The sequence below is a fragment of the Arvicanthis niloticus genome, chromosome 10, assembly GCF_011762505.2.
Source record: "Arvicanthis niloticus isolate mArvNil1 chromosome 10, mArvNil1.pat.X, whole genome shotgun sequence".
Lineage (NCBI taxonomy): Eukaryota > Metazoa > Chordata > Mammalia > Rodentia > Muridae > Arvicanthis > Arvicanthis niloticus.
In genome coordinates, this window is record NC_047667.1 from 52,360,045 (window position 1) to 52,368,380 (window position 8,336).

Consider the following 8,336-nt stretch of genomic DNA (forward strand, 5'->3'; position numbering starts at 1 on the left):
GTATGTGCATTTCCTCCTTGGATGTGCTGAGACGGCCTGGGAGCAGTGGCACACAGTAACAGCAGCACACAGCCCTCTATACCTTTGTTTCTGACCACTCTTCACTAAAAGAATGGATGCAGTCCTACACAGTAAGAGTAGCCTAGGAAAATCTTATACCAAGAAATAAGGACATTCTCACTGTCTCATAGGGAGATGCTAAGGTGATACAGACATCAGTTTACTTGTGACAGTGAAGTAAATGACTTCATGGAGAAGAAGGTTCACTAGTGACCAGAGCAAATCCCACGAGTGAGGGAACAGACCACACCCTGAGCTGTCTGATGAGACGTAGAACCCATCACTGCTTCTGTGTTATTTTAACCAAAAGGGACCAACCTGACCCTTCCTAACTAGGGACCTAAAGAGACCTTCCGAATCAGGAAGAAACATTGCACAAACCAAAAGGAAGTTATTTCTCAAAATGGCTGGTCTGCAGTCTTATGAAGAGACAATGTCAGTGCTGAGGGGAGGCTGGAGAAGGGCTCTGGTGGGATCGAAGGCTGTAGACATGTGACAGCTGGTCCAACCATATAGTTTTATGTTGGCTCTTTTGTCTAGAAGTATGTTACAAAAACTGTGAAGAGTTTACACAGAAATGCTAAAATGAATCTTGAGCAAAGGGTATATGAGAATTCTTTGTACTAATTTTTTCAATTTGTCTCCAAGTTTAAAATCATTGGGCAGGAGAGATGATTTAATGGTTAAGAGAATATCCCAGTCTTGGTTCCCAGGACCCACATCGGGTGATTCACCCCCCTCACCCCGGTAACTCCAGCTTCATCTCTAAGAGATCATATACCCTCTTCAGGCTTCTGTGGGTACCTATACCCTCACGGCACACACACAACACAGACACACAAACATATACAATTTTAAAAATTGTTTTAAACTGATAAATTAATAAAAACAGTAGTGAGGTAGGGAGATTCTGGACTGAGCTCGGCCCTGTCACTCCATTTACCAGTGCTAGGGCCTGGTAATACTGGCCCAGTGACAGACAGCATACACTGGGAGTCCAGCCTTCAGATAACGCAGGATAAGATGGGGAAGATATGAGTACTCCAACGTACCGTTGCAAAAGTCTTGGTGTTGCTTCAGTGGATTGAGTTACTACTTCTCCCCACCCCCACCCCATCATGGAGGCTGCCTTTGAACTCACTGTGTAGCCAAGGGTAGCCTTGAACTCCTGATCATCAGGCCTCCACCTTCTGAGTATTTTATAATTTTGGAGAAGAGATTTAACTGAGTGGAAGACAGACTGGCCACCCAGATAGAGAGAGCTGGCAGCTCTGGAGCTCTGAGGGAAGGCTGCTTGCATAGCAGCTGCAGGAAGGGGAGGCCACGAGGGAACCCAGATGCATTGGAGAAGCCTAGCCAGCACACTGGACTGACTAACAGGCTAAAAGAAGAGTATGGAAAAAACCCAAAGGCATCCAAAGGTTCTAGCCAATGCTCCCTTCCCCTTCTGAGGCATGACATTAGGGCTAAGAGTAGAGTTTGCCCAACTAAACAAGTCAGTTCAAGTCCGACCAAAGTCACTCAGATCACTTGTGCACCAGCTTCAACTTTAGAGATCAGTGACAATGACTCAAGGAGATTTGAAAACTATGGACCGGACTCCACATAGGTTAGGGCGTGGGGCCTGATGCTAGCTACTCATTTGGAAAAGTCTACTAAAGCCTTGCATCCTCACCATTAGTTTCTCTGTCTGTCCTGTGGTGGTCTCACTAACCATCTGTCCTGACAGAAACCAGCTCTGGCCCTGTGCTACCTACATCTTTACCAGTAAGTCCTGAATCCTGGCTTTGAGACACCCCAAGGGGATCCTGTCCCTCCATCTTGCCTCTGCATGAAGAGAGTTGGTCTTGGCTAAGCTGCACATCTCCCAACTGTTCTCCTAGCCTCCAACATGGCTTACCGTCCCTCTCACTTTTTCTGGACTCTCCAGGTATGGCTCCCAGGAGTCCTCAGGATGAAGCTGACGAGCTTCTTGCAGGACTCCTTTGTGCTGTTCATGACAGACCACTTACCCCTCAAGCCTCTTCTCAAGAGAACACCTAGTCTTAGCCCTTGGAAAGCAGAGGCAGGAAGGTTGTTAGTTTGAGGTCAGTCTGGGTTTTGAGACAGTAAGACTCTGTCTCAAACAAGTAGCAGAACAGGAACAAATCTCCCAAGGACCCTCCGTGTCATTTGGTCGTGTCATTTGAATTACTCTGAGCTGCCAGAAAGTTCTTTTCTGTCCCTGGAATACATTCAAGACAGGGTTTCTCTGTGTGTAGCCCTGGCTGTTCCCGAAGTCACTCTGTAGGCCTTGAAAGTCACAGAGATCCACCTGCCTCTGCCTCCCAAGTGCTGGGATTAAAGACCTGCACCACAGCTGTCTGGCTCCTTTTGCATTGCAGGAAGCTAACTCCCACTCACCTCATTTAAGTTCCCAGCTGAGGCTTCCTCTGGGAAGACTTTCTCAGTGTCTTTCTGACCTAACCCAGCACTGGGAAGACTTTGTAACAACCACTTACTTTCTCCATGCCCCACCCAAAGTTCAAGGCTAATGGGGGCACACTTCATTTGCGTGGGTTTCGTAGTCAGTGATGACTTCAAGTTTGATATCCATACGTGCTGGATGAACGACTAAGAACTGATTAGACACTCGTTCCATGCAAAAAGGTAGCTTCATCATTTGTAATCCAGTTCTTGTCTGTCTCCCTAAAAATGGACTCCTACTAACAGTGCCATGGCAGAGAGTCCATAGCACATCAGTTTAGGGTCAGCTGTGACTTTTGATTTTGTCTCTCAGATTCATCAATAAACTAGGAATTAGGGAATTCACTGCATTGAGTCAAAAGGAATGCTTAGAATAGCTGTGTCACATGACTGTAATAAATACACTCGTCAGTAACAACAGGGACAGAAAAGATTAAAACCAGGGGCTGGGCCACGTAGCACACTTCACTCACAACATGATTGCCAGGTCACCTCTCAGTTCCAAGCCATCCAGCCCCTAGTAATTTCCACCCACTTGTTATAAGCCTTTGAGCTTGGCCACAGTCTGATCTCAAGAGAAAGCCTTTGTCGGGCTTCAATTTTCTCCTTGTACTCTGTATAGTAGTTCTTGCGTATTCTAAGTTCAGATGTGATTCTTTACTTATGCTTACACATGCCAGAAGAGGAAGAGAGGCAGAAGGAAGAGGAAGAGGAGGAAGAGCAGGAGGAGGAAGAAGAATGACGCTTTTCATACCACAATTTGAAATAGAATTTGCAATATTGAATAGTTATCATTTTGGAGACCATTTTTAGGTTCTCCATAGCTAAATAACACACAAACAAGTATCTATAGTTTATTCCTAGTGCCAGCAGGAGCGACTATTGTTCTTAACGTTCTCCACACATCAACGCTTTACTGGGTTCTCTTCTTCCATGTGTAAACTGGTAATTCTTGGTGCTGAAGTTTTCTGCATGATTTTGCCCTTTGAGGGTATGTCACAACTCCACTGTCTAAACTCAGATTTTTCTCCCTTACCTCCCTACTTCCTGATCTGTCTATGACTTAAGACTTCCCTCACCTTGTACATCCTACACTGAAGGTGCCATGAGGCAAGCTCAGGGGCCCTAACTTGTTAGACTGTCACTCCTCTGAGAAAAGGAAATTTAATACAATCAAATATTATACTACGTATTCTAAAGTGGTGGGCAACTGGATGATGCTGGTTCTGAGGAAGAACAAGGATGAACTAATCCAGGACAGCCTGTGGGACAAGAGGAGGGGGAAGTGGACCAAGGTAGACTGGAAAATGGGAAGGGGGTGATGTGGGGGACAAGACCTTATGAACCTTGAGGAGCAAGAGGTGGGAATAGCATGCATGTTCCTCAGAGGTCAGGCTGAAGACGCCCTCAGGCTGGTAATGTGTATTCCAACAGGACACACACACATCAGTCTGAGCAGGTATAAGTCTGGGGTTCAACTCCTCATAGGAAACTCAGATACACACAGAGTATTGATCTGACAGTATTTTACCATTGGTGTTTTCCTTGTGAAAATAGGTGGTGTATGTGTGTATGCGTGTGTGTCAGTGTGATTATATGTGTGCCTGTATGTATGAGTGTGTTTGTGTGATTATTGTGTGTAAATTTGTGTGTGTGTGAGTTTGTGCGTCTGTGTGTATGAGTGTGTATCTGTGTGTGAGTTTGTGTGTCTGTATGTGTGTGTGTCTGTGTATGAGTTTGTGTGTCTGTGTATGAGTGTGTGTGTCTGTATGTGTATGTGAGAGTATATCTATGTGTGTGTATCTGTGTGTACCTGTTAATGTGTATTTGTTTGTGTGTATTTGTGTGTCTGTGAGTGTGTGTGTGTCAGTGTGTGTGTTTATGTGTCTCTGTGTATGAGTGTGTGTGTGTGAGTGTGTATGTGAGAGTATATCTATGTGTGTGTGTATCTGTGTGTACCTGTTAATGTGTATTTGTTTGTGTGTATTTGTGTGTCTGTATGTGAGTGTGTGTGTCAGTGTGTGTGTTTATGTGTCTCTGTGTATGAGTGTGTGTGTGTGTGTGTGTGAGTGTGTATGTGGGAGTATATGTCTATGTGTGTGAGTGTGTGTTTGTTGGCTTCTATTTTGTTTCTTTTTCCTTCATTCACACAAGGAAGGGCTTTTTAAGTGACAACAAAAAGCGAAAGGAGAGTGATCTAGGAAAAGCAAGGGGCCCCTGTGAGGTCTGAGGAGAATTACTCAACCTTTCTGCTTCTTTTATTTGATGTGAACTCTCGTCAGCCATGGGTGCAGAACTCCTAAAATCAAAAGCCACCATGAATCTGAAACTGTGGCTCAATGAGTTAGGCATTGAATCTGACTGCACAGCAGGGCTGGTTCAGAAAGAAAAGGAAGAAAGGGCGCAGGGCCCCCTGATAAAAGCCACACAGGGAGAGGAATGGTCTCTCCAGCGGAAAGGAGAGGAGAGTAGTGTGGGTGGCAGTGGCTGGGGAGTGGGGTGGGTGTGGGGACAGGGAGGAATTTGCATCTCATGGCTCAGTCAGATCTGAAAGCTCACATCCTGTTTTTCTGTAGGTTGGGCGCATCAGGCTCCAAGAACCTCCTCTGACCATGGCCTGCCTCAGGAAATGAGTGTCAACGGTCTTACAGATGGGAACCAAACTTCTGGGTGACTGACTACCCAAGAAAAAGCAAGTCCAGCCCCACCAGCCTCTGCTCTCCCTCTACCCCAATTCTGAGACTCCAGGCCTCAGCCCTCCTCCCTGGAGACTATCAACAGGAAGTTAAATCAGCTGGAACACTCTGTTCCCTTGACAGTTTTTGTTTTAAATCTGCAGCTGTGCTAAGGCTTCATGAATCCTCTCTGGCTCTGCATCTTGGGTCCATCCCTTTGCCTGTCTGGTGCTTTTCCTCCCTCACCCATGCACAGAAGACTGAAAATCTAGAGAAAATTTGGCACCAAGAACTGAAGCTACATAGCGGCATGAGAGCAAGCAAATGAGAACAAACGAACAGGTTTTGAGAAAACATTAGGGGCTGGTTGGCTAAGAATGTTGTTGGTTTGACTTAGGGATCATTACTGAAGAAAGGCCATCAAGATTGTAAAGGAACCCTACATGAACTCTCTCCTCACTTACTCATGCTCACCCCTTATCAGTCAAGTGTGGTTGTCTCTTCTCTCCTAACATCGTACAGTACACTGCCAACTCAGCATTCGCCAACGTGTTCACTCATACACAAAGGAAGCAGTTGGTGCTGAAGTGAAAGAAGCTTCCTTGTCTCTAGCCTTTAATCTGAACCCAGTTTGTCAGGTAATGAATAAAATAAACAGAACCAGAATTAGCAAGCTACAGTTCCCAAATGCAGCTTGGGTCCTGTTGGAGATGCTGTTCCTGTGGCCACTCCTGCCTCGCTACTTGTTGATGTTTCTGCCTTCGGAGACCAGGATGGCTCTGGAGCTCTTCAAAGTGAGCCGCCAGCCCTTGAAGGCTGCCTTTCCTTTCCTTGCCTCGAACTCAAGCATAGAGAGAAAATACCTAAGAGTTAGACTAAGCCTCCGAAGCCATCAAGCACTTTAGGAAGGGAATTAACCTCTTCCAAGTTCTCCCTCAACTGGCTGGAGAAGAGTGTAGTAGCCTGTCCATTACTGCACATGTGGGAAGCATCAGCGCTGGCTCTAAAGGTCATCCAGGAAAGTGGCATCATTGTGTGCTTCAGATATGCTTCCTGTGTAAAGCCTTAGTGACCACTGCTCCTCAAACCCAAGTGGGAGAGAACGCTCCTTAACTGTGTCCTATATATCTCTATAACCACACTCAGAAATCCAGATGATGCTACAAAACCCAGATGCAGATCTTTTATTGCAACTGGTCATCCTGGGCTTGCCCCCTACCCACCCACTCTTCCTTCCTTCCTTCCTTCCTTCCTTCCTTCCTTCCTTCCTTCCTTCCTTCTCCTATCCCTCCCTCCCTCCCTTCCTTCTTCCCTTCCTTCTGCCTTTTCTCTCTTTCTCCTTTTCTTTTTTCCTTTCTGACTCTGAAGATCAAAATCCTAACATTACACATGATAAGCAAGCAGAGTCAACTTCAGCTGGGTTGTCATTTCTAACATCAGACTAGCATCTGCTAAATTTGTTGTTTCAATAAATTCCAAGCCATATATATGGCTTTTGGGATTTTTGCCTTGTTTTCTTCAGTTTTTCCTAATTCTTCATTCATTCATTCATTCATTCATTCATTATTTTTTTTCCAAGACAGGTTTTACTGTGTAGCCCCTGTCTGTCCTGGAACTCACTCTGTAGACCAGGCTAGCCTTGAACTGACAGAGATCTCCCTGCCTCTGCTGGGATTAAAACTTTGTTTTATTTCTTCAGACAGACTCTTACTAAGTTGCCTAAGCTCCCCTTGAACTTATGATCTTCCTGTGTCAGCAGCCTCAATGCCAGAATTCATAATCATTCATTTTTACTCTCCGCCCAAACCCTGTATTTTATTTTTATTTTTTCTTGTCAAGTTTATTTGTAAAAATAGCATAGGACATTGGCCATCTGCAAACAGTGTGTGGGTAGGTGTGTCCCAGTAGTCCATCTGTCTTCACACTGGCAGGAGCCTTTTCTATGGGGCCTTCACAGGGGCCTGGGTACCTTTGGGAGCCTAGGCTGGAGCTAAAGACTGGGCCTTAGCTGGAGCTGTGGCCTTTGCCTTGGTTTGAACCTTAGGCTTTGGTTGGCAGAGCCTACGACCCTTGGCCATGTAGCTTCAAATCCACTTTCCAAGCCTGGGGTGAGGATGAAAGCCAGGCGGCTGAGTTTGCAGCTGGGCCCTTTGGTTATCTTGGGCTTGATGGCCTGAGGCTTTACAAGGGCCTTTATGGCCTCTGCTCGTGTACTCACTGCCTTTGCATTGTTGGTCTGCATCTTCTTCGGGCCTTTCTTGTTGTGTTTCTTGGTAAAGTGCATGTTCCTCGGGAACTTGGGGTCAACCCCCTTATGAGATTCATATCTTTGTGGTTTCTTGATGCCATTTCTGTGCCATTTGCGGGACTGGTTGTGTGTGGTGTGGTTCTTGGACTTGGCCATGTCTGCACAGTATCCCACAGCTCCTGCAGCCTAAGTATTGTGTGTGTGTGTGTGTGTGTGTGTGTGTGTGTGTACACCACAGTACACTTGTGGAAGTCAGAGGAAAACTTAAGGGAGTTGGTTCTCTCTTTCCACCACATGGACCTCGGGATGGAACTCAGGTAGGCCAGTTGACCAGAAGCGTCTTTACCTACTGAGCTGTCTTGCTGGACTCCAAGCCCTATATTTTAAAAAGTAAAGAATCATACTCTACAGTGAAAAACTGACAGTTTTCTCCACCAAGTTAGCAGAAAGGTGAGGGGGTTCCATCTTTTCACTTGTGCTCAACAAGGCACCAGGAGTTCTGGTCAGAGGAATCAGCAAGAAGAGATAACACATATGGAAACCGAAGAGGAAGAAGAAAACTTTGCTTTCAGGTGGCATGATTTTATTTGTATAAAACCCTGAAGATTCGGCGAGAAAACACTGCTGGAAGCAATAAACAAACCCAGCAACGCTGCAGGACAGAATATTAGCACAGAGCTCCATCTCTGCACAGCGCGAGCAATCGAAGAAGGGAAGCGAGAAAACAGTGTTCTTAGAAATGGCATAAAAAAAGAATGAACTGCATAGGAAGAAGTCAGCTTAGCAAGGAGGGAAACTCGGGACACAGAAACCCACAAACATTGAAGGAATTAAAGGAAGCTAAATAAAGAGAAAGATACTATATGTTCATAGATCAGGACACAATA